The following is a 27,392-nucleotide window of genomic DNA, read 5'->3' as shown; positions in this document are numbered from 1 at the left end:
AATTGCAAAGTATCTTTGCCATTCCTCCCATCAAGAGGCGGAGGCTGTTTCCCCATCCCTTGAATCTGGCTTGGGCTGGTGACCTGCTTTGACCAAGAGAATGCAGCAGAACTGGCTTTCTGGGATTTCCATGCCCAGACCTGCTTTCACTCTTGGAATCCTACATTAACATTAAAAAGTCTAGCCCATCTCTGTGGACAGAAAGGCCACATGGGGAGAGGAAGACTCTAGAAGATGAGAAACCACGTGGAGGGAGAGGCCACATGGACAAGCACTGAAACACTCTAGCTCTGGCCAACACCACGCAGAGCAGAGATAAGCAGGCCCCTCTGAACCCTGCCCAAATTCTTGACCCACACGATCATGAGCAATCACATAGTGGTTATGTCAAGTCACTAAGGTTTGGCATGATTTGTTACATGTCAGTATACAACTGATATACAAGATAATTTTTACTGTATTGTCAATGCTCAGAACAACCTTCTGAAGTAGGTATTGTACCCATTTCACACTGAGGAAACTGTGGATCAGAATAGACAGATATTGAATGTAAAGACTGCTCCACAAACCCCTGAACTGACAAGGCAATCATAATTGGCAGTAAAACCATGAAACTCTCCCTCCTCATCAAGGAGTACACTGAAGAGAAACTTTCTGTATAAAAGTATGGTTCTGCTTCATGCAATAAATCAGAAACCCCCAAATGTTTCCAATAAATCTCTGTCATTTCCCAGTAAGCTAAAAGCCTATTGCTAGGTCTTGGAGACTGCAGGCTCCAGCCTAACGTAAGTTCTGGGAAGACCAAAACCATTTGGATTCTAACAAAATTTTTAGTTTCTCATATTGATGGAAACGAGACTCGAGTTTGTATCAAGCATTATACAGTAGCCTTTTGATGGAGTTGGGCTAGCTCGTAGAGTCTTAGAGCTGAAATGAAGCTCAGAAGTCATCTGGTCCAAGCCTCCAATATCATGACTAAAGAGTTGAGATCCAAGAATTAAGTCCACCACAGCAGCAGGGCGAAGCCAGGTACCTGATTCCCAGTCCACTGAGCACGTGCCATGGGCACTAGTGTAGGATTCTCGACTTCCAGAATCTTGGAAAGAGTAACTGATTACATTTCTCTTTACACCATAGCTTCTAGTTTTGTTAAATTGCATATGTTGTCGTTTAAGTTTAGATCTAAAGTCTTTCACAACAGAAAGCATCTGCTTTATTTATTTTTTAAAAACAACACCAGGATGACTTTTAAAGTAACATAAAGAAAAGTGCACAGAAAGGACGGAATGGCATTTGATCAGATGAAAGAACTATTTAATTGGGCAATATGAGCTCAATTCTGAATTCATTATTTATGATGCTTATTGACATTTGAAGTGAGTCACCAATGTTACCTTCTTAGCATAAAATAAGTGACTTGGAGAAAATACCATGCAAGCCACAGAACATCTTCAGGATACATCAAATGGGAGCAGAAAAAAGCAAAACATCCTATCATAGACCGGTTTTGTTTTCATGATGTTCATCCTGCTTCATTTGCACATCTCTTAGCAGCACAATTTAAAAACAAAGGTTGTATTCCCAAAGCTAATTTTGTTAAAATATGTTATTCTGTTTTTAGATGAAGAAGTCTTGAGAAGTGAAAAGCAAACAAACAACAACAAAAACAGCTTTGTTGGCTCAAGGACTAGGATTGACCAATGGAAAAACACTGGAGTTATTTATGCTAGTCCTGTGGTGCATATGTATATATTGCCTTGGGCTCTACCTCCTACAATTGAAATGTTACTGCATGCTTCGAGTATTCCTGTCTCATCTCCTGAACTAGATCAAGCTGAATGAGAGTAGAGGCTGTAACTTAAATATATTCCTCCACGATGCCTACCAAATTGTAAGAAGGAGAAAATTTGCTAAAAGAATATAAGTAATGTTTAAAGTTTGTTGCTCTCTTTCTCTTTCTCTGACAGAAGCTCTTCTCTGAAGAAAGAAATCAAGGAAAAACACAAGCTTAAGTTAGAGAACCAGGAGTTAGAATGGAAGCAGCCCCAGTGGCCTCTGCATTTTAACAAGAAGCAATGTTAGGTACTGAGGCATACGTGATCATAAAGGGCTCAAGGGCCAATCATAACTTAGATATATATGTTGTAAATTTGGGGAGGTGGGGTGTTACCTTACTGTAGCCATACTTTGTGATGTCAGTGGAGAAGGAGACATTTTTAGGTCGGCAGCAGTTAGGGAGCACTGCATTGCAAAGTCTAGATTTACGACGTGACCGCCAATTCTACATTTTGGGTACTATCGAGTCTGACATAGCTCCTTAACTACCCCTATGTGACCCAGGAAGGAGACAGAGAGAAAAAGAAAGGAGAGGCGTTTACTTAAATTAGTTAAATAATGCACACAAAGTTCACAAATGGGACTTTCTTTCTGCTCTCTAGTGTGTGCCAGAAATGCCTTCTGTCTGCCTCCATCACTTTTTTTTTGTTAGATATTTGCTCTTCTACCAGAAAGCCTTTCTATTGACAAAGTAACAGAAGAGTAAATTTTAACTTGAAGTTTTTCCATGAAGCAGATGTCTTCTCTTGTGAGAATTGGCATATTTTTACCCTCAGAATGATCTCTGCTTTCACATGTCTAATTAAATTTTAGAGGTCCCTTGCTTAAATAAAGATTTATTAGCTGTTAAAGTTGTAGCATAATTCTTCTGCCACCTATATGCTATCCTTGAACATATTTACAAGCAGACTAGCTTATTCACTATAAAAATATGGGTGATTTAATGCTGTTATGTTATTGATGTCAATTACCAAAATTCAGCTTCACAATAGAGCTTTCTGAAGATATTGTTACTTGACTTTCAGACTGTCAATGTGCTTGAAGAAAAAGAGTCTGTGAATTTCAGCTATTAAGTGTTTGGACTAGTTAAACTAATGGAGGAGATCAGCAGGTCTGGAACCTCTAAAGCAGCGCCCATGCAAGGTTACAGGCGGTTCCCCGTACAAAAGTGGTCAGGGCCAGCCCGGTGGCGCAGCGGTTAAGTGCACACGTTCTGCTTCTGTGGCCCAGGGTTCGCCGGTCGGATCCCGGGTGCAGACATGGCACCACTTGGCAAGCCATGCTGTGGTAGGCATCTCCCATATAAAATAGAGGAAGATGGGCAGGATGTTAGCTCAGGGCCAGTCTTCCTCAGCAAAAAGAGGAGGATTGGCAGCAGACGTTAGCTCAGGGCTGATCTTCCTGAAAAAAAAAGGAAAATAGTCATGTCACTGAAAAGCCTCGATGTGGATAAATGCCTGGGTACTGACACTCCTGTGCTTGTTTAGTGAGACACGCAAAACTACTAGAAAGATTGTAATGTTTTGCAAAATACTTCCGTGAACCAATAGCCTCAACATCTTCCATATTTTTTCTGGGATTTTTAGCTGTAACTTTGCCAACCCTAAGTTTTGGCAACATTCCTAAAATATTCAGAATTAAATTAAATTTGGCAATATTTGCAAGCTTACGAAGTCCTGTTTAACGAGGACATTTCTAAGCATGGATTGCATTGTGCCTATTTCTCAGCGGAGTTACTCAATCTAATCAGACCTTCAGATTCAATGCAGTGAACCCAACGAAAATCCTCGCTGACCTCAGAGTTGAAACATCCCTTGCAGACAAAATCAGAACACCCTGGTCTAAGTAGGGACATTAGGCAGAAAAAAGTGTGTGTTTAGTTACTTAATGATCTGGAATTCTTTGAAAGATGTAACTTCAATTTTCTAATTTAAGGGAAAGAAGAAACTTTTTCAAGCTTCATTTCTTAAATCCTCAGAACTTTGCTTCAGATGTCTCCTAGGCAAGACCAAATTGTATAGATTATATTCAGGGGAAGTTGAAGGTCAGTGGATTGGCATTCTAATAAAAAAAAAGAAAAAAGAAAGATGATAGCATTTGAGAGTTATGATCCAAACGGCCCTTTTGGATCCTGTGGTACTACAATCCAAGGACTGGGAAGAAAAGTCCTTCCAAATAATTTTCATAAAAATACCTGCCCACGTATTTCCTTCCATCATAAAAGCATTCCAGTCTTTGAACAGCAATTTCATATTATCTCATGACTTTACTGTAGGTTTAATAAATACAATTTCTTGCACCTTTGGGGTTCACATAAAATTAGAGGTTTTGTCTCGTTGTGTTTATTCATCTGCAAACACACATAAAAACAAACACTTTGTGTGCATCTGCCTTAGCCAGGGGAGAACACACACACGTTGTTTTTCAAACTAACATCAACACGCATACCATTTCCATCTTTACCGATTCATTTGCGGGCCTAAGAATCTCACATGGTAGTGTATGGGCTAGGACACATTAGCCCTAAAAAAATCAAAACTATTAAGAAGGAGTAATCGTGACTTTTTTTCTTCATCTTGTCTCTCATGGCAACATGCATTGTCTTGATGCCCCACATAACACACAGGTGTCGGAGGTTTCAAGAATAGAAAGTCAAGGTGAAGTCAACCCAGATCTCATGAACCTGCTTGAAAATTATGAGCTGTCCTTTTGGAGATTTTATCATGTTTCTTCCTTTAAATATAATTTAAGACTCTAAATAAAGAGCAGCATCTATTAAATAAACACATTTACTTGTTTATGTGTATTCAATTTTTATTGCCAACTGGTTTTAAAATTACCAAAGATGCCACAGAGAAAGGGAGAAGAGAACTCAGGCTAAGGCTCAAGAAGCATCTTACACTCTATCGAGAGGTGGATTGTTAACATTGCACCTCGTTCAAAGGAAAAAAAAACCACCCACACAGTGTGTGAACACGTGTGTATGTACACACACTGAAACTGTTTAATCATTTTATTGTAACCTATTTTGAATCATAATAAAAATAACTATTAAAGAATCCTACAGGGGCTGGCCCACAGGTGTGGTGGTTGAGTTTGCACGCTCTGCTTCAGTGACGTGGGGTTTGCACATTAGGATCCCAGGCAGGAACCTACACATTGTTCATCAAGCCATGATGTGGCAGCATCCCACATACAAAACAGAGGAAGATTGGCACAGATGGTAGCTCAGGGCCAATCTTCCTCACCAAAAAAAAAACCCTACCAAGCAGTGAACTCTTTATTTGGTTAGTTAGTCTTCAAGACTTATAAACATCTAGATGTTTGAATTTGGAAATACAGTTACCATAGACAGTTTAATTCTACAATTTTTAACACTATATGTATAATAAATTACCACATTCTATTTGGAACCACTTGACTAACTTAATTTGCTTGATTAACAATAGGAACAGACAATAGGACAATAATACATTTCTACAATACTTAAGATTAAATCATCTATATTTAATAGCCAAATAATTTATTATATTCTGTATTATTTCTTTAAAATATAGAGCACTGTTTACATGGAATTATTTAATATGAGCTATTAAAATGGAAGTTCATTTAGAATGTGCAATATGTCTTTCTTCTACTCTTACAAGTATAACATGGGTTTCCCTCACTAGATGAATCTGTTAAAATTAAGTTAAAAATCACAACAAAATGTTTTTGGTGGGCTCTCTCTCCACCTAGAAGAGAAAGAAATCCAAGTTTCTGTTAAAGTCATGCTCCTCATGCACCCCCTCTCTCTTGCACACATCACCTTGGGAAGGCTCCTGAGGGGGTCCCTCTGGAGCTCCTGGTTATAATCTGGCATCCAGCATTTTTCTCCTCTCCTGCTGTGATTCTCTCTGAAAACGTCTCTTTCAGCTGCCTTCAAGTGGCATGCACTTGCTGCTAAGCCTCCACCATTAGTGCCCATCAAAGACCTCGGTGATGCCAGTATGATACCACTAATGCCCTCCAAGTGTGTCCCTGCCTCTGTTGCTACCTGTGACATCAATGAGGTAAGAGGGCCTTCCCGGTCTTTCTTCACTTGGCTGTAGGTTAGTCCACCGTTGCTTGAGCCCTCATATTTGCACTTGAATATGCTTTAACCTTGTCAGAACTTCCAGCCTTCTCGTGTTACACTCTCTTAAACAAACTGTTTTTCTATAGATTTACCAAAAAACAGATCCTTCTGAACTTATTTTTGTTTTGCTTTTATTTGCTCACAATTCCCTCTGCCTAGAACTTAAGCCCAAAGCTATGTGGGCCACCCCATAGGCTTGCTTTCCTCTCCCAAGCCTGGTGCCATTGGACAAAGCTTCCATGCTTTGGGGAATCTCTCTTCTTTTTTTTCTTAAAGACTGAATTACTGATATCTGTAACGACATGGATGAACTTTTTTTTCCTTCTTCTTCTCCCAAAGCCCCCCAGTACATAGTTGTATTTTCTAGTTGTAGGTCTCTCTGGTTGTGGCATGTGGGATGCCACCTCAGCATGGCCTGATGAGTGGTGCCATGTCTGCACCCAGGATCCGAACTGGCAAAGCGCTGAGCCACCGAAGTGGCGCGTGCGAACTTAACCACTCAGCCACAGGGCTGGCCCCTGGGGATCTCTCTTCTTACCATCCAGTTGTTTCTAACAGATGCCTCCATCCCTTATGCACAGACTCCACTAAGTACATCCACACGTCCTATAAATTTGCCTAGAAAAGTTTCAGTCTCCAACGAAGATTATGAATTCAAGATAAAAACCCCTTTTGATACGTGTATTTCAAACAATACTCTGGATGTTCTTTTTTTAAAATTGAATATATTATTGGTGTTGAATTACTAGTAGACTTTCTTGAGCTTCATGAATGACATTGACCTACATCTCAAAATACCCTAGCCCATTTGATGATACAATGTCAAGGTATGGAAAGAACCTCCTATGTAACAGCTTGCATTTTCTCATTTTCTTCAGTTTTAAGGCATCTGGGTGTTTTTTTGTTTGTTTGTTTCTTTTCTTCTTCTTCTTTTTTTTTTTTTCTTTGTTTTTACATTTTAACCTTTCTAAAATCAAAATATTTCTTTTTTTTGAGGAAGATCAGCCCTGAGCTAACTGCTGCCAATCCTCCTCTTTTTGCTGAGGAAGACTGGCCCTGAGCTAATATCTATGCCCATCTTCCTCTACTTTATACGTGGGACGCCTACCACAGCATGGCTTGCCAAGCGGTGCCACGTCCACACCTGGGATCTGAACCGGCGAACCCCAGGCTGCCAAAGCAGAACGGACACACTTAACCACTAAGCCACCAGCCGGCCCCCTAAAATCAAAATATTTCTTTAAAACAATGTATACATTTAATGTTTGGGGTTTTATCTTGTTTTTCCTTGAAAACATTTGAGGATAAATCTTACAAATTGTTGCTTTGAGTTAAGGAAATACAATATATCTGGTTTTGACTATTTTTTGGGTTTTTTTCTTTGCTTGAAAACTATATTTGGCCTGAGATGTATCCAAACACACGTTATTTTTTTTGAGATTTTCTTTTCCCTTTTGCTGAGGAAGATTCATCCTGACCTAACATCTGTGCCAATCCTCCTCTATTTTGTATGTTGGTTGCTGCCACAACATGGCCACCAACGAGTGGTGTAGGTCCACACCCAGGAACGGAACCCGGGCTGCCAAAGTGGAACGAGCCAAGCTTAACCCCTAGGCCACGGGGCCAGCCCCCAAACACACATATATTAACAAACAGTAATACACTGTGGTTCAACCAAATAATTAAGGAAGTGACCTTTGAACCAGGTTTCAATGAATGTGACTGAGGAAACCTAATCAACTTGGTCTAAGATATTTTAACCCCTGAAGAATGCCTGGCTGCAGATGTGGAATGTGTAACTATAAAAGAATTGTTCAGAACTATGATGTATATTGTGGATAGATTATTATCGTGTGAGTCTACACAGAATATACATTATCCTTAGAATGAGTCAACAAATATTTTGTGTATGTTAGCTTGACTCTAATGTATGTTGACTGTTTAGAAGGCAGTGCTAAGTTATCAACATCACGTATGTGATCCCTACATGGGCCAGTAATCTTTGTCCTGTTACCTGGCTATGGGCTGTACCCTAATATCAATCATCTGTCTCTCAACTTTGCATTGTTTTTAATGGATTCCTGATAAAACAATGTGAATAAATTAGCATAAATGAATTATCACTATGGGGAAATAAAAGATATTCTCCAAGATCATTCCATAAGCAAGTTCTTCTTGATTTGGAACTGAGGATAGCAAATTGTCTTTTATGCTTCAAACTAAAAATGATGTAGACAGAACATTCTCTCAATACTTCATCAGCCTTGGCATCTTTGCCACTACTCATTCAGACACAGATCCCCTTTGGTCAATAGTGGTCACCTCTCCCTAACCTGGAGGGCATGGTGATGAAGTAGCTGGATTGAACCATATTGAATGATTCTTCTGATTTCTCAATTATTGAACACAATATCCAATTTGATTACCAAACACAGTGTCCAACGGTGTCATTGATGAAGGACACAATGAGAATATAGTCCCTCAAGATGTATAATACGGTTCTGGGAATACTGGACTCATAATGTGCCAGAATGTTATACCAAAACCTGTACCATATCGAGTTTAAACTCTTCCATCTTTATTTTTCCTGGCTTTATATAGACCACTCCAAATTACCAGGTCTCTTTCTAATTTGTAGTAAGTTTCCAAGAGCATCAATTTTTCTACTTTCTACTTTTTATCCAATCACATCACCTCAGCCTTTGAAGAATCTGCATCATCAAATGTAGTGATTACTAAACAATAGTCCCTGGAACAGCTGTTTAGAAACCAACTGGGATACTGGTCCATATATAGCTACCTATTCAATCTGAATACCCAGAGGTAGGGCCCATCCAGAAAGTACATCTGATTTAGGAACTACTGATTTAGTGAGACAACCAGCAATATACTTTATAGCACTAGTTGAATAGGGTAGCAATTTATTCCTACTCCTATAGGTAGTTGGTAGGATGGGTGCAAACTGCCCTCCTTGAGTAACCTAGAGACACAAGAACCAACTTCACAGTCACTGTCACTCTCTATTTCTGACTTAAAGCAATATTTCCTTCATGGGGACAAATAAGATTCCAACACAAACAGGATCTCACAGTTAAAACTTGGCTAAAAACAAGCAGATGCCAAAGACTCATCACTCCGAAGCCAGCCTCATCTGAAAGAAACCACCATAAAGACATCTGATGTTTTATTAGCAGCACTTTGCTCAGCCTCTTGTTAAAAAGCAGTTCTTTGCAGTAACCCAGTTTTAGCTGTCCCCTGGACTATGGCTTGAAACAAAGTTTGACATTATTTTTTCTAAGCCAAAGGGGCACTCCTAGCATCGACATATCAGACAAGACACCTGGTCAGGAGCACTGTAACTCATTTATTTCTCACTGAACAAGTTATTCCCCTCTCCTTTTTTGCTGGAATTGCTGTCCCTACATGCCATTCCCATGGGCAGCCTCCACCATCACAACACTCCACTCCTCGTATTGATAGGTCCATGTGCCAAGCAGCCTGAGGAGAAACATAGTTTGATATTCTAGGGGGCAATTTCTCTCCTTGGGGAAGGGCAGGCTTCCATTGCTCTGCCTTGCCTCATTAATGTGCCCAGCTAGGTCTCTTTACTGCTCTATTTAACTGTATCCACTCCAATATTGATCATATTGTTTGTAATGGTACATTTGCTGAGGAAAATGATGGTTATGCTGTAAAGACAGGGCAGTGTATAGGCTCTTGTGTCTATACAATTTAGCGATGCTATGGAGTCTGCCTCAAGTAAATGAATTGGAGGTGTATTCTGGATGAATGGTGATAGGAGCAAAACCAGATCCTGAGATTGAGAAGATCTAATGCGTCCTTCTATATTGGAAGCCAGAACCACTCTAAAGTAGTTGTTTCACATTTTGGCCCAAAAGATTTAATATTAAAGGTCTTTTATAATCTCTAAGTGGATACTCTGCAGTTTTGACGTAGGACAAAATGCCTGCATCATCACCTTTTTGCATTTTCTGTATTTTCAGTCTTTCTCATTTACTGTTTTATTTGGTATCTAGTAAAGTCAAGAATTTTGACAAATTGTTGCTTTGTTCTTTCTACTGAAAATTGCATGGGATTGTAATCTTTTGTAACACATGTCTATTTCTTTTGAAAGCTGATAATTGCTTTAATTGCATTCTTCTATATTCTAGTACTTCTGCTATTACCAATACCTCCTTGCCTGCCACATTTTTCCTATTTAACTCGGTTGCTCATGATAGTAAAGGAATTCATTTATTTCTTTTATAACTTGTTGAACTGAAGATGGGAGGATCATTGACTCAGTCAGGTTCCAATCAGGAGGCAAAAACTACACAGTAATTTGAACAAGGAACATTTAATGAAAAAGATCGTTAACTACAGGAGGGGATTGCCTACTAGCAGTAGGTAACTCTTCCCTACTAAGGGATAACATTACTGACATAGATAAAGAAAGCAGCCACCGGGGCTGGCCCCGTGGCCGAGTGGTTAAGTTCGCGCGCTCCGCTGCAGGCGGCCCAGTGTTTCATCGGTTCGAATCCTGGGCGCGGACATGGCACTGCTCGTCAGACCACGCTGAGGCAGCGTCCCACATGCCACAACTAGAGGAACCCACAACGAAGAATACACAACTATGTACCGGGGGGGCTTTGGGGAGAAAAAGGAAAAAATAAAAAAAATCTTTAAAAAAAAAAAAAAAAGAAAGAAAGCAGCCACCACCTCTAGGCCTGAGGCAGAGCGCCCAATGAATCCCTTTTTCCTTGAGGGCTGAGATCCAGGCCCAGTGGGAAAGCACAGAACCATGGTCACTGCGTGGCAGACAAGTTTGCTGCACCAGTGGAACTGTCTGCCAAGCTACCCTCTGGGGTGCGGGAGAAGCCACACAACATAACGGGGTAAAGATGATGAAACCTGCTGGTGCTGAGCACCACTGGTGTTGCGTGAGCTCCCAGACACCTTACACTGCAGGAGCAAACAGAGAACACACTGGAACCAGGAAGAAAAGCCCTTTCCTCTTCTAGTGCCCCTGCAGTGCCCTCAATAAATACTTTAACAATGTGCAACCTGGCAAGGAAGAAATGTTCCATTACCCAAAGCAGGGCAGTGAAGGGTGGATTTGGAGTGGGGAGGCAATAGTCTGATCACTGGCACAGTCCACTCGTTTGGCTACTCAGCTTCTGTACACACCCTTCTCCACACGATTGAACTTCTATACAACCACAGAACAAGTCTATGTTGTCACCTAACAGTATACAGCTATCCTTTATGGTTTCCCCAGGGAAGACGTTCTTACCCTTTCCCCAAAATGAAGACACACGTATTCTCAACAGCCATTATACCCATCACCAGCTATATTAATTACTCCTCAAATTCAGTCACAGTCCCACTGAATATTCTGTCACCTAAAGACTAACTCTATTCTACAGCACATCTTCCCCCACATAGTATTTCCATGGTCATTACCCCTGTCCCTCCCAAGCGCTGACCTTTGCTTCCTGCCTCATCCGAGGTGACATGACCCAGTGATGCCCACCTCCCCCTACCGCTTTGTCTGCCACTTCCCACCCTCATCACTGCTGTATGCTAACGGCCGGCGCCTCCTAGAGAATGCCTTAAGAGGCCAGTGGAGTGGGATATGGATAACACGGGACATGGATGATAGGAAAAATTACACAAGTAATTGTTAAGTTTTATTTTTGGCAAGGAATTTCAATCCCCTTTCCCAAATAGGGAAATTGGCCAATTTGAGTTTAACTCAGGTCTCTCCCATCCCTACCCTGTTAATGAGAACTGAGTGGCCCAAAATCAATGAGGAGAGGGATAAAGAGAAGCAGAGTCGATCATTAGCCCATGGAAAGTTAAGACTTAACTACACAATGTGCCTTTTCTTTATTCTAGCGCGTTTTCTCAATTGTTGCATATCGGTGATTTGTTATATTTGACCCAGAGGGAGTCTTGCAAGTCACACTGACCTATTAATAGAAACTCAGCCTCCTAACAACCAAGAAACAGAGCTCAGGCCTGCTTTATTTCTCCACTTGCACCTCAATAGCAGCAGTGACCTTTGTCTGTCATACACCAACAGTGTGGAGGGCATCATATTTCTACTGACATCTCTGTTTGGCGTGTGAAGTTATTTCCAAAAAGCTTCATTTATTTAATCCTCCAGCTGTCCAGAACTCTTTATGGGTGACCATATTTAGCTTGCCCTTTACCCTTTGCCTTCTGAACTGAGCCAGGTCCTTGCATGAGGCTCCCAAAGGTGTAAGATCAGTAGGAGAAGAGAGTGGAAACTGGATGTCCAATGATACAGAAGTCAGCTGGTAAAGTTCCATAAAATTACTTTGGGGAGGAGCTGGTAGGAGAGATGCCACTGTGTTTTTATTTCTACTATCACAACACAAAATAATTAATGAGTAAAAAATACTTTTTGTTTAATAATTGCTGTTCTTCATTAGTGTGAACCAAGGGCACAGTCTATCTAAGACAATAACATCTGCACCCCATATTTCATTATCACCAAACTTCACATTTCACACAAAAGCATTACTAGCACAGCCTTGCAGCTTTAATTAGTTTCTGCCATAGCTGTGAAGGTCAGCCAATTATTGTGTGTGAAATTTCAATATGAAGTGGCTGAATTGAAGAGAGCATTGCAATAGTGTGGGATTCTGCAGTGCTGTAAATCTAGTATTTTGGAACCATTTTTTAAAACACAAGATAATGTAAAATAATCATCAGGTATGTATGGTTTCAAGCCTTACTGGTTAATTTAACGTGTGCTTTGTGGGGATAAAAACCATATAATTTCTGATTGTTTCTTAAATTCTCACTTATTACATTGTCATTATCTCCAACAAAACTGTTAAAGCTGAATCCATGTTTTTATGATTGACTTCTTTTAACTCACTTAGAACTCCCCTGGAACATTTGATCTAGGAATAAAGCCTGGCTTTACCAAATTTTACATGGTGGAAAGTTAAAAATACACACACATACTCACACACTCACATACTCACACATATATATTTCTTATAAATGTATACATACATCTATTTAAACACCATGTTTGACCCATAAAAATGTAGATGCATATTAATTGATTAGACCAACTTAAGTAAGTCATTTTACTTAAAAACTTGCTGAATTAAAAAATGTTTTACTGGGGATTCAATTTTATGAGACATTTGGAATTAGAAAGGATCTTGAAGCTCATCTGCTCTAGAGTCCTTTGCTTTACAGATGAGGAAACATCCCCAAGAATGATACTTGATTTAGTGAAGTCACACAGCTCCTTAGCAGTGGTGTCTCAAGTCTGATGCCCTCTTCTCATAGCTTTCCACAGGACTCTTTTACCATCACACAACGATTTAGATAAGACATACCACATGATGTATAAAAGCCCCAAATTTTGCTCAAGGATTTTTCCTGAGGTGTGAGGGCTGTTTGTTTTATTTTATACCTAGACATATATGTCATTTAATACTAATTTAAGCAAACAAATATATATTGAGCCATCCTCCAAGTAAGGCACCCTGCAAGGCATTCTAGGATGATTAAAATGCTCTCAGTAAGTTTACAATCCAGCATAGTAGATAAGACAAAGAGGAGGGGGAGGAGGAGGCTGCAGAATTAACAGAAACAGATCTATCAAATTGGAGGAGACTAAAGACAAGGCAGAGCTGAGGAAGGAGGCCAAAGGAGGAGACGGGAAGGAAGAAGACTGCAGGATGGTGAGCAGCATGCCTGGCCTCTACCCACTAGTTATCAGTAGCACCCCCCGCCCCAATCATGGCAATAAAAATTGTCTCCAGACTTTGCCAAATGTCCCCAGGTGGGGGTGGAGGGTTGCAAATTCACTTGCGAGCCACTGCTCTAGAATCTGGGTGCTAGACCATAAAGTATTGTGGGTCATGGAAGACTTCCCAATTCCAAAGAGAGGATCTGCTCCAGTCTCACTGGGATGCGTGATCCTTTGGTCCTTCCCTCACTTCCCAAGCTGCAGGCTGGGAAGGTGGCATGTGTTACTGCAGAGAGGCCTTGGAAGCTAAAAGCTGAACTGGGGTCACTGGATTTGATGATTTGGTGACCAATGGGACGAAGTTAGATTGCAATGGATTAAGGAATAAGTGAGTGTGATTAAGCAGTGAGCAAGCAGAGCAGCAGATGTGCACAAATCTTCTAAGAAGCTAAAAAGTGAAAGCAAGCACAGAAGTGATGTAGTACCTCCAGGGAATTGGAGGGTTCAGTACACTCAACCTCAGGAACTGTTGACATCTGGAGCCAGATGAGTCTTTGTTGGGGAGGGAAGTCCTGTGATTTTTTTAGGATGTTTTGCAGCACCTTTGGTTTCTACCCATAGACACGAGTAGCACCCCTCCCCTCGGTTGTGACAACCAAAAATGTTTCTGGACACTGTCAAATGTCTGTTGGGGGTTAAATCTCTCCTGACTGAGAACCACTGGGTTAGGGAGAGACTTTTGTTTTTTAATTTAAGGTAGAAAAAACTAAGCAAATTTTCAGGAACAGAAGAAAAGACAAGTAGAATGGGAGAGATTGAAAATGCTGGTGAGGACAAGGAAACTTGGACAGAGGGCCATAAAGTTGAAGAAGGTAATGACAGAGAAGGCCAAGAGTGCCTTGGATAGAAGAATGGACTTTCCTTCAGAGCAAAGAAAGAAAGAGAAGGTCCCTAAAGAGGAGACAGATGTTAAGATCAGTCAAAGCAGAGAGTCTTGATCATTTAAATAAAGTTGTAGATGAGCTTCACCTAACGATAGGATCTGAGAGTGGGGAATTCACTAGAAATTTGAGAAGTAAGCTGCAGGTCACTGCTTAGCTGAGATTAGAGAGTATACATTGTAGCAGAACCAGGAAGAAGGGTATCTAAGATGCCATATTTGTAGCTTATTCAGTTGACCTTTACCTGCCTGGGAGCAGGAGCAGAGAGCGGACACTTCCCAGGACTAGAAATTATCAGTAGAGGAACAGCAGAAGGACAAGTGGTCAAGGGAGATGAGCACAAGGTAGGCCACCTGTGTAACTATACATGAGGCACACACTAAGGTTAGAGGTTAAGTGCAGTCAAGAAAGGGACTGTAGCTTGAGAACTCAGGGAAGGCTCAAGGGATCATGCATCCAATGAAGTTAAAGCAGATTCTGTGTTTTGGAATTGGAAAGCCTTTCTAAGACCCATAATACTCTATGGTCTAGAATCTGAATCTAGGTCAGTGGTTCTCAAATGAATTTGCCACTCCCCACCCCTGCCTGGGGACCTTGGCAATGTTCGGAGACAATTTTTATTTTCATGATTGGGGCAGCCGGGTGCTAATAGCATCTAGTGGGTGGAGGCCAGGGACGCTGCTAATCACCTTACAACGCACTATACCGCCCCCACAATAAAGAATTATCTGGCCCATAATGTCAGCAGTGACCCTGTCGAGAAACCGTGTTCTAGATTAAAACTAGATATCTAAAATGTCTAATTAGTTACTTAATGAAAACTCTTGGGAAATTTTTTTTAAAAATTAAACTGTAGAAAGTTCTTTTTATAGCCCTACTATACCTTGGCCTCAGTTTTTATAGCCTCTTGGAAAGAAAAGACCTGCGATTGCTTTTATTCATGCATTCATTTATTGTTTCATCCAAAATAAGTAATTGAGTTTTATTATGGGGACCATATTAAGCATTGGTAATATAAAAATAAGGTAGACATAAACAAGCATTAATTCAGAGAAAAGTATTGCTGCGGACTGAATTGTAACCCCCAAAATTCATATACTGAAGCCCTAACTTCTAACGTGACTATGTTTGGCCTATAAGGAAGTAATCAAAGTTAAATGAGCTCATAAGGATGGGGTCCTGATCTGATAGGACTAGTGTCCTTATAAGGAGAGACACCAGAGAGCTTGCACACTTCCTCTCTCTTGCTCTCTCTCTCCTGTCCCCCACTTGCACACAGGTCATATGAGCATGCAGATAGATGGTGACCACCTACAAGTTAGAAAAAGAAGCCTCACCAGAAACTGATCATGCTGGCATCTTGATCTCAGACCTCCAGCCTCCAGAACTGTGAGAAAATAAATGTGCATTGCTTAAGCCACTCAGTTGGGGTATTTTGTTATGGGAGCCCAAATAGACTAAGTATTTTTTCCTATTTGTTCATCTGTTTTTATCCCAAGACTTGTCTTATGCAAAAGGCCTTACAAGCCTTCCCACTCCAGCCTAACCCCTTTTCTTATTCTCCACTCGTCCCTCTACCTTTGGCAGGATGAGAAAGAGAAGGGACTTTGACATTAGGCAAACCTGATCCTAATTTCTAGCACCTAATCCAGATTAGGACTTAAGCCCGCTGAGCCATAATACCTACATTTATTAAAATAAAAATAACTACATTTCCCTGTAGGGATGCTATATGACAAGTGAAAGATCAGCTGAGAATGCCTAATATTGCTCTAATTCATGGCAGTCTCTCAATAGATAACAGCTTCTATTTTCTGTCTTGGGTCACAATTGTATTCAAAGGCTATTTTCAGAAATTATTTGGTTTGTTCTTCCTAACTATCTCGTTAGGCATGAATCTAAAGAAGTTCAAGTTTTCCCTCTCCCAAAGAATCCCAGAAAGAATTTTGAAAACTGGGAAATACCCATTCTCTAACAATTGAAACTCCAGTAATGAATTTCTGGTCCCATAACAAGCAGAGATGTGAGTACCTGACTAGTATCATAAAATGAAATAAATATGTTGTTTCCACTAAAAAAAAAAAATCAAGTAAGTAAAATAAAGCCTAACTATGCTTATTTCCAGCATGCTCAATCACTTAAGCATTTTTGGTGATATCAAATGACCCAGGAATGTATCTGCAATCTATGTATTTATCAATTTCTACTTCACTACATGCTCATTTTGTGCCATGTATTGTGCTAGGCTGTTTACACCCGCTAACTTATTTAACCCTCATAGAAGGCCTTGCTTCATTAGCACATCTGGCTGGATTATGAAACAAGGGACATAAACCTCCATTTGATATTTATGATGACCCCTTCCTTCCTGTGACACATGAAGCTGTAGAATGCAGACCCCTCTCACGGGGATAAATAGAGTTACTGTAATGATTCCTGAACGTGCTGGATGGCATCTGCATCAAAGAATATGAGTCAGTTTCATTTGGCAGAAGATTATCACAAGTTTCAGATCAATTTTTCCGGAGATTTCTCCAGATTGTGTCTAGAACCATCTTATCTTCACCCTCTTTTGAATATCAACAAAGAAGACAAAGGCTCCCTTCAGGAGGAACTTTTCGTACTTTGCAGCTAATTAAAATATAAGCAGTCTGTCTGGTTCATCATCTGTAACCACACAGAGCCCTATAGTTGGGGGAAAGGGAAGGGACAGTCAATGCTCCCCTCTAACAAACAGGAAATGTGGCTACTATTGCTATGTGACCCAGTCAAGACTCCTGAGCTCTCAATTTACCCCTCAAATAGAGATCAGAGAAGAGACCACAAGACCTAAGAGTTGGGTGACAGGTACCCATCAATGCATGCTCTACTCTTTGCCTTCCAGGTTCCAGCTTCTAAATCTAAACTTTCTCTTGTCAGATGACACAAATTAGAAGTTAAAATCTTGCCTAAATGACCAGGGAGGGACGTACCTTGGCTTTTCCTAAAACAGTCTATCACCTTCAGCTATCCAAGACGGCAGGAGCCACCCTGGCAGAGACTCACAAAATCTTTAGACTTTTACTGAACTCATCATTTATTCTCTGGGTTCACTGATACAAGCTGCACAGGGCAGGGATTTCATCTGTCTTTGTCACTGCTATATTGTCAGTCCTAGCAAGGTGCTAGGCACATCATAGACACGCAAGAAATATTGTTATGGAAGGAAGACAAGGAAGGATGGAGAGAGGAAAAGAGGGAAGAAGGAAGAAGTTATCCTAGACTCTAAACAACATGGAGAAACACAAAAAATGTAGGACGCTGGACTTGCTCTTGGTATCAAAATCCAATACTAAACTTGGAAGGAATCTCATGAATGTTACTGAGCTCAGCCTGTCATTTACCGAGGTTCTGAGAGTCAAGTGGTTTCCCATGGTCACTTGCAGGTTGTAGCAGAGATGTCCTGGCCCTTGTCCAAGAGCCTTTCCCTTATACTGTGAGGCCTCTAGTGAGAGCTTCTGGCCTGTGTCAACATTCTCTATGTTTTCAAACAGTAAAGTGCACTTCACTTAGAACCATTAAGTAATATATGACGTACTTATTTATTTATTTAATGTAATAGATTGACGCAATCAGTTTTGGTGTTTAATAATGGAGCATTTCCTGTTTCTGGTGTGTATGCATGGGTTTGTGTGGGTGTGTTTTCCCTTGCAATTTAAAGAAGAGAGCAAGATATAATGTCTATAGGGGTTTCTTTATCCAAGTAAAATGATTTTAAAGGAATTCAAGGACTCAAATTCTTCACAGTGTCCTCATATTAAAGAAAGTGTCTCTAAGGTTTTGGAATTGATACAGCAGTGACATTTAAAGAAATGTTCTCGAAATTTCAAATCCTGAAATGTGCTCTGTGCACACTGAATATTGTGACAGAAGAAATAATCTTCTAATTTCCAAGTTTAATGCCATGCCCGTGAATTAGGCCAATCAGGGTTTCTCAGGAGACAGCAAGTGGACAACTGCCAACCTGGAACGGTGAGCTGCTGAGGCTTGATGCCAAAACAAGAAGAAAGACATTCCACGGTGAGGGGCTGCACCTTCAAATAGGGGACGAAAGGGCCCACAGCCAGCCCTTTACAACCTCACCTTGCACCGGGGTCAGAACTGAGAGCTGCTTCAGGGGTAGTTTCCAAAGAGTATAATATCAAGAGTTTCAAATTTAAAATGTTATGTTACATTTACACAGTGCTTTTAACTTCTGTAAGTACCTCCGTTTTCTGTTTATTAGTGTCACATCCTCCTCCCCACCACAAGGACTGGAATGCCCTATTTTGTGTCTATTTTTTAGATAAGGCAACCCAGGTTTAGAGGTTAGATGATCTCTGAGCCAAGAGTAGAAGTCTGTTTCTTGAAACCCAGTCCTATGGCCTTTCTACTTCACCTAGAAAGAACTTTTTTTGAGGGGAAAAAAGGTAATGCTAAAAATTAAAATATAGAAGCAAAAATAATGGAAGAAATGGAAAACGATATTCTTACTAGTTAATTGGTTACTCACTACTGTAAATATGGACAAAGATAGCAGAATAAATAAAATCCACAGGTATATAAGACTGCCGTGGTAGAAAGATGAAACCACTCTCACAAAGCTATTTAAAGAACCAGCAGAGCTAATATATTGTTAAATTATAGCTGATTTGAGTTACGTGTCCTCTGCCTCCCTCAGCAATCCTTTGGATGGCAGTTCTAAGGGGTGGTGAAACAGACACAAGGATCAAAGAGGCACAGGTTTGGAATAAGTGGCCTCCAGATAATTGAGAGCTGACTTCCTGTGATCTGACTAACTGGTTCCTTCCAGCAAGTAATAAACAACTTTCTGGAAACCATTTTTCCATCACTTGGAAAAACACCTTTCAAGGATCTCTCTAATACAGTGGTCTAGCCCCTGGGATTCAATATTTCAAGAAGTACCTTTAAGCCAACTAAACCTCCAGAGATTTTTCTGTTTTCACTCAACTCTTGTTTTAGTTCCAATATTTCTAGGAAAACATGGATTGATTTACTGTGGTAAATTACGAGATGTTTTTAACGTTGGATGCAATATATCTGATTTGTGATCTCCAGGCCTCAGATGTTTTATAGTGGAAGTTAAAAATGTACACCGTAGCCTGGCACAGATAAGCTCACCTGTAAGCCCAGAAAAGCCTCCACTAGATGTGTTACTTCTCTTTTCACACCTTCTGACTCCACTCTCCCTGATTCAGTCATGATCCACATCAGTAACTTAGCGATGCATGATTTCAAATGGCTGATTCCAGACTAGTCATGAAGCAGTCTAAGCGTCATTCTGAAAGGAACAGACGCCAAGAGCTTGATGGAGGCTGCTTATACACAAAGGTAGAAAAGTATGCCTGATGTGTCTAAAAAAAGCAAAAAGGCCTAAACTTCAAAGCTTCATAGTTGTGTGTTGAGATGTCTTTCCTGCAAGACTGTAAGATCTGTGAGGTCTGTGTTGTTCTACTCACCACTGAATATCTGGTGCCCAGCCCTGCACCCAGCACATGGGAGGTGCAGAGTACATATTTGTGGAAGGGATGAGTAAGAGGGTGACCAATGAGTCATGAGGAGGGAGAAGCACAAGTTCAATTGGAGTTATCAAAGTGGAAAGCTGTATTTCTCAGCTGCTTTTCTCTTTCCTTTTTAGTATTGTTTGCAAATTTCAGTAAAACTCATTGTCAGTTTTATGAAGATGGGCTGAACTGCACGATCATCAACTGTGGCCTGTTGACTCTGTTTCTAAAGACAACAGGTCTCCCACAACTAGAAGGACCCACAACAAAGAATATACAACTATGTACCGGGGGGCTTTGGGGAGAAAAAGGAAAAAAATAAAATCTTTAAAGACAACAGGTCTTGGGTTTAAGCTCCACATAGATAAGTTAGTGTCCTTCTGCTTTACAGCCAGAGACCCAAATTATATTTGTGATAAACTCTCTTGCTGGCTGTTAGTTTTCTAATGTCTCACAGTCTGCAAGGAAAAGTACTTTCTAATCTCTAATCCTAATTCTCCTTGTCACAATCTGAATCCATCTCCATTCTGCCCTGGGTGCAGTCAGAGGACAACTGTTCAGTAACTTTCATCCCTGTTTTTGATGTCTCTCTGGATCAGTTACCTTTTGCTATGTAACAAACCACCATCCTTAATGGCTTAAAATAACCATTTTGTTTAGTTCACAATTTTGTGTATTACCAATTTGTGCTGGGCCCAGACTGGGGTTCTTCTGGACTAATCTGGGCTTGCCTGTTCTTGAATGGACTTACATACATATCTGGGGGTCTCAAATGGATGCCTGGTACCTCTCTTTGCAAGGTCTCTCATTCTCCAGAGGCTAAGTCAGCCTTGTTCCTATGGTGGCAGAAGGTAACAGACGCTGTGAAAACTCTGAATGTTAGTTGAGATCTCATGTATAATTTCTGCCACTGGGCCAGCCCAGATTTAAAGGGTAAGGAAATAGATTTCCCTTCCTGATGGGCAGAATTTGTGACCATTTTTGCAATCTATCACACCATTCTAGACTCCCTTCAGTTTTGTTAGCATCATCCTGTCTTGTCATTTTCTCCAAAGAAGTCCTTTTCTGTTCATTTTGGATCCAATCTCCAGACTCCACATCTATCTCACTCATTCATGCCACAAATATCTATTGAACACCTACTATGCCTCAGTATCTATGCTTGGCTCAAAGTCCACCAAAGCATGATTCTTACCTTTAAGGAGCTCAAGGCTAACGGATCAAGAGGATTCAAATAATGAGGAACTATGTTCTAATGAACAGAAGAAGGTATCCTCGGAAGGATACAGGAGCATACGGCAGGACCATTAAACTCATGTCCGACATTAAACCAGAAAAGATTCCTGGGAAAGGCAGTACTCGAATGAGCAGGAGTCTTTTAGACCAGTGCTACTTAAAGTATGGCCTGTCAACTAGTGGGAGTCTTCAAACTGTGTGTTACTGGTCTAGTATGAGATAAAATTAAGAGTTTGGGAGCTTTTATAGCAATTTGGTATTGCTGTGAAGTCCAAGCATGAGATTTTGAAAAAGTATTGGTCTGCAACAAATTGAAATTTATTGTTTTTTTTTTTAAAAAGATCCTTTATTAGAGATGGTCTGAGAAGCTGTAACTAGGTGACAAAGGGTGGAAAAGTATCCCAGGTATGTGTGTGGTAGAGTGAATATAGGCTCCCCAAAAGAGATCCAGGTCTTAACCCCTAGAACCTGTAAATGTTATCTTATATGGAAAAAGAGTTTTTCAGATGTGATTAAATTAAAGTTCTTGAGATGGGGAGATTATCCTGGATTATCTGCGTGGGCACTGAATGTAATCACAACTGTCCTTATAGGAGAAAGGCAGAGGGAGATTTGACACTGACAGAAGAAGAGAAGGCAGAGATGGGAGTGATGTGGCCACCAGCCAAGGAACGCAGACAGCCACCATAAACTGGAGGAGGCATGGAACAGAGTTTCCTCTGGAGCCTCAAGAGGGAGCATGAACCTGCTGACCCTTGGTTTTGGACTTCTGCCTCCAAAACTGTGCGAGTCAATTTCTGCTGTTTAAGCCACTAAATGTGTGGTAATTTCCTACAGCATCCTTAGAGAACTATTACAATATATGAAGGCAAGGAGGCATGAAGCAACATGATACATTCAGAGATCTATAAGAAGATGGAAAATGACTGGAGTCAAATATACATGTAGGGAGGAATAGCAGAGATAATGAGAAAGATAGAAGCAGGGACTGCAAAGACCAAGGATCCTAACTTAATCCCATTCGGATAATTAATGAGAAAGAATAATTAACAAAATGGACTTTGGAAACTATTCACTTCCCAGTTGGCAAGTGTGTCTATATTCTACATAGATCAAAACACAGAGGAATATTGTTCTTTGAACTCAATTCAGGAAAAAAGAGTTCAGCTTGCATGAGTCTATAAATTCAAAATAAGGTGGTAATTGATATGTACCCTAAGCTCAGCTTTCTCAGGAGAGGAGAACTGGCCAAATTTGGTGAAAAAAGTGAGGAATTCAGATTATTTACCTGGTTCATAAGTAGTGGATGCTATAAACAAGCTACTGAGCTGGTAAAAACAAATCTCTGAGTCTGCATAGCCTGAACGACACATGCATACACATGAGCAAACACAACTCATACACAGACACTTACACACACATTGCAAAACCAACCTACCACACTAACCTAAAGGGAAAAGGAAAACCATTAAGAGAAGAGTGAGGAGAGACTGAGGACTGGCAATTGCTAGTGACATGTTTACTAAATATGCTTTAAAACATTAAACATAACATCGGAAAGCAGAGGAGCCAAATGGTTGGAGAAGCCCACTGATTATAATTCAGGTTAGGTCTCTGATCTGCTTTCTCAGCACTTGGCTTCACAACTGGAACTCAGCCAAATGAATCTGCATCTCTGGAGTCTCCAGGCAACTCCCAACTTGGCATTTCTGACACAGGAGAGCTAGCCAGGAAACCCCTCTTTGGAGGGGAACCATTGGCCAGACTCACTCTATCAACATCCAGACATCGTAGTTAATTACAAACACACAGGACCAACCTGACAACCAGCTCTGCAAGTAGCAGACACCAGCCTTCCCCGGGGAACTGGCTTGGCTCCAGTGAGTACTCCCAGTGACAAGAACCCTTTTAAGCAAGACACTCCAAGGGCTCAGCAGATTGCGACAGGTTTTGTATTGCCATGTAAAGACATTCTCCTACGCCACTACTTCCTCAGAAATACCAGATTTCTATTCAGAGATGGTGAATGGAAATCCGCGGCAATAAGATTGTATCCAACATTAAAAAAAAATACAAATGAGTTCCTGATCACATCCCTACTTCCCACCATTTGGCATTAAACTCTTTTTAGAGAAGAGCCTAGGAAAAAGGAAATTGGTAAAACCCTTGACCCATGACTCAGGTGTGTGGGAGGAAATAGTTTGACTCAGAAGGCTCTTTTGACATTTTCCAACAAGAAGTTATTCAGCAGGAAGGCTGGAAATTTGGCCACAAATGTTAAGATCTAGGCAATGAATTAGTCAAATGCTTTAATGGAGAACCCATTTGTACTTGACATTAATTTAGGTCGTCTGCCAGAGGGCCAGACTTCTTGGAAAAGCTGGGACCAGGAGAATGGAGTGCTATGCATTTGGATACTGACCGACTAAAGCAACTGGATAAATGCAGCCTGATTTCCCCCCACCCATCGGTGTGATCCTGGCACTTGTACTTATGACAGGAGAGTCATTTTGACGGTAAATGGCAGGATTAATCATATCACTCCAATTGCCCCCACCAGTGAGTGACACACCAACAGCCATGACTTGGCCAAAGTCACTTGACTCAACTGAGCCAGAGCATTAAGCCAACGTTCTAGGTGGAGTTTTTATATCCCTAAGACAATTCTACCATTGTGCAGCTTGCCACCATAATGTGGAGCTTGGCTCTTAGGAAGAGTTGATTACAGCCAATTTTTTTCCTGTTCTAGCACATTTATTTGCATCCCTTCAACAACTTATTGTGCTACATTCAACTAGGTAAGAGCTTTATGCTTTAACTCTGGTCAGATGGTAGAGAACTTTCTATATCTATCTTTCTCAGACAGAACCATATGTGGACTTCCAACTGCTTTTTCTGTTGAAAAAAATGTGTATTTCTGTATCAGAGAAAGATTCTTTATCCCGAAACCACAGCATCATCACATTCCAGTAATCCTTGGTGTGTCTTACTTGGAAAGATTTCTCAAGTAACATTTTCCCATTTGTATTCCATTGTCCTTTTACATGCTGTCCCTTTGAAGCTTAGATCCTTAAACCGTGTGCACATCTGTCATGCATAACCCTTCCTCTTAAGCATTCCAAAGGTCTGTGGCAGCATACCAATCCTCCTTCCCAGGTCCACACTAGTCCAGAAGGAAATCTGTGCCTAGAAAGAGAATAGCCCTAATAGAATGACCTTTACTGAGGCTTGACATCTGCTACCTTGTAAGCTTCTTACACACTCAGCCTAATCCACCTGGAGGCTTTTCTGCTTGATGGAAGGTGATAAAAAAGCTGTTAGACTGTAAGCCTTGTCTTAGATTCAAAGCATGTAGGCTGCTTGAGATTCGGAGGCTTAGGGCAGACAGAGGGAGAAATATTTCTTAGTTCAGGTGCAATTCTCAAGATGCTTATTAGGATGAACTCTAGTGTAAGAACAACTTTATTGGTATGAAAGTCAAGGCAAGGCTTCCTAATAGGAAGGAGGCTCCCAGCTTCCCAGCATTTCAGAGGAGCTAATGTAATGGTGATCATAAAACTTGCCTCGCCGACAAGAACCAAGAAGCCCAACTCTAGAAATTTACAATCCACAGAGGATCAACAGCTTGTATTCTGGATATCTTAAAGGTGAATGCTCTCAAACACCCAACCGTCTGTGGTGATGAAAACCTGGACACTCATGGTTATAAATAATCCAGGCTGTTTCTTACAGCAACTAAGGCTAAGGCCTAAATTCCAAATTGAACTGGCTTCTTGATTTATACCCTTGGCCAAGAGAAGAAAGCTCAGAGACAGAGCTTCTGAGAATAACAAAGGCATGTCCCCCAGGAGAGAGGGAGACTTTGAGATAAGTTCCCGAAGAGCTGATCCCCTGAGTAACACGATAATTGCTTCTCAGATCACAAAGTGAGATGAAAATATGAACTATGTTGGAAGAACTAAAAAAGGTGAAAATGTTATTGTACTATGAAAGAATTTTTTTTCCTTAGGCAAGAAGTGGGATTCCTAACTCAGCAAACTCACTTCAAAGGAGAATTATTTATAGTCTGCAAGGAAAGAAAAGTTTGTTCCATTTTAATAAATTTTTGGTGTTGAAGAATCAGGAATGTTTGAAAAATATTTGTCCTTTGATAAACTGCTTACATTTTTTCTCTCTCATATATTCCTGGTTAGATTAGAGAACTATAGATATATCAATGTTGATTTTACAGCAAGTATGAGATAAGTAGGTCTCATCACTGCCGACATCACCAGTTCTGTGGCCTTTAATATATTCATATATTTGAATCTTAGAAAACCTGTCTTTCAGGGAGAGAAGTGGGTGATGTATGTAACATCCTCACAATAATAATAAAATCTCCAGCCATATTCATAGCAGAAAGGGGATTATTTTAGCCTCATTTCAGTCGAATATAATGGAAGATTAAGTGACTTGTGTAAGGTCACACAGATAGTAAGGATTAAACTGGAATTCCAGATTCCTAATCTCATGCTCTCTCTAGTACAATATGCTGCCTTTAGTCTGAACCCTAAATGGACCACATTTCAGAAAAGCTAACAATATCCGTAAATGTCATTGTGGGTAACTGATTTATTTTACCCAATTTCAATTCTTCCTGAAAGAGATGTCTGTATTTGCCAGGAGCTAAACTAGTGGTCGTTTTCCCCAACTGGCAGGAACATGGCTCCCCTGAGTTGCTAAGTTTAGGCACATCGAGATAAAGCGGAAGGATGTAAAGTTATACTGATTTTATATCTCCCAGTTGAGATAATGCTTCTGAGAATGACTCAGAATTGAATAAATTGAACAAGTGCAATTTCGGTTAATTTCTTTCTCTCTCTTTTTTTTTTGGTGAGGAAAGTTTGCCCTGAGCTAACATCTGCGCCAATCTCCCTCTATATTATGTGGGACGTCACCACAGCGTGACTTGACAAGCAGTACTACTAGGTCACCACCCAGGATCCGGGCCTGTGAACCCCGGGCCACGGAAGCGGAACGGGCGAACTGAACTACTATGCGACTGGGCCGGCCCCTTGATTAATTTCAAAGGATAAAGAAGTGTACTATATTTTTTTCCTGAATCAAAAAGATAAAATCAATTGGGGCAAAATGAAGATCCTATTCTAAGATATACTCAGCTTTATATTTATCTGCCAAATTTCAAGAATAAATATGCAGAATAATTTGAGAAATCTATGCATGTGAATGATCCTTGTACTGGAAAGATTCATAGATAAAAAACCTAAGACTATTTAAAACATAGAATTGCATTAATGTAAATTAATCTATTATAATAGCCTTGGCTAACATTCTTCCAGGCTTACCACGTGCCAGGCCTTGTGCTAAGAGGGCATTATTTCATTTCATCTTCGCACCAACCCTATGAGGAAAGAACTAGAATCATCTCCAATTACAGACAAAGAAACTGAGGTTCCCTGAAGTTAAGTGACATGTTGGGGACACCTGAGGTAGGAAGGAGCAGAGAGGGGATTGAAAGCCCCATGTGTACTCACCACATTTTGCAGATGATATTCACCTTTATCCATTTCTCTTTCGATCATTCGTCTGTGTCTATAATTGAGTTTCTGGCACCATGCTAGGTGCTAAGGATGCAAAAATGAATGAGACGCCATCACCTGTTGCCAAAGCCTTCACAACTCAAGGAGAGTGACATATGATCAGAGAGAGTCCAGAGTGGAGAGACAGTGAAGAAGGAGGAAAGCAGAGAGGACTCTGGGAACACAGAGGAGGTAGAAACCCAGCCTGGGGGGGGGGGGGTAGGCTGGTCAGAGAAGACTGGAGGAAATGATTCATGAGCTGATTTGGGTTCTAAAAAGAGAGTACATTAGTGAAGGAAAAGAGGTGACTAGGAGGATCGTGCTCTGGTCAGAGTGGATCTCATGACCCAGAAATAGCCTGGTGTGCCCAGTGACTCACCTTCTGTACTCTAAGTAAAA

The 27,392-nt window shown here is 40.6% G+C and overlaps 1 long non-coding RNA gene across 1 annotated transcript; it reads right to left on the bottom strand.

The window, feature by feature from the left end:
- Window positions 1-1,292: 1,292 nt before the first annotated feature.
- On the bottom strand, window positions 1,293-27,153 carry LOC138917847 (uncharacterized). Its single transcript, XR_011426408.1, has 2 exons — window positions 26,949-27,153; window positions 1,293-3,237 (listed from the first exon to the last, which is right to left on the bottom strand). It is a non-coding gene; the product is annotated as an uncharacterized lncRNA (long non-coding RNA).
- Window positions 27,154-27,392: the final 239 nt, after the last annotated feature.

This window comes from Equus caballus, chromosome 15, assembly GCF_041296265.1.
Source record: "Equus caballus isolate H_3958 breed thoroughbred chromosome 15, TB-T2T, whole genome shotgun sequence".
Classification (NCBI taxonomy): domain Eukaryota; kingdom Metazoa; phylum Chordata; class Mammalia; order Perissodactyla; family Equidae; genus Equus; species Equus caballus.
Note: the sequence above shows the minus strand (reverse complement) of the source record. Positions and strands in the feature narration are given on the sequence as shown.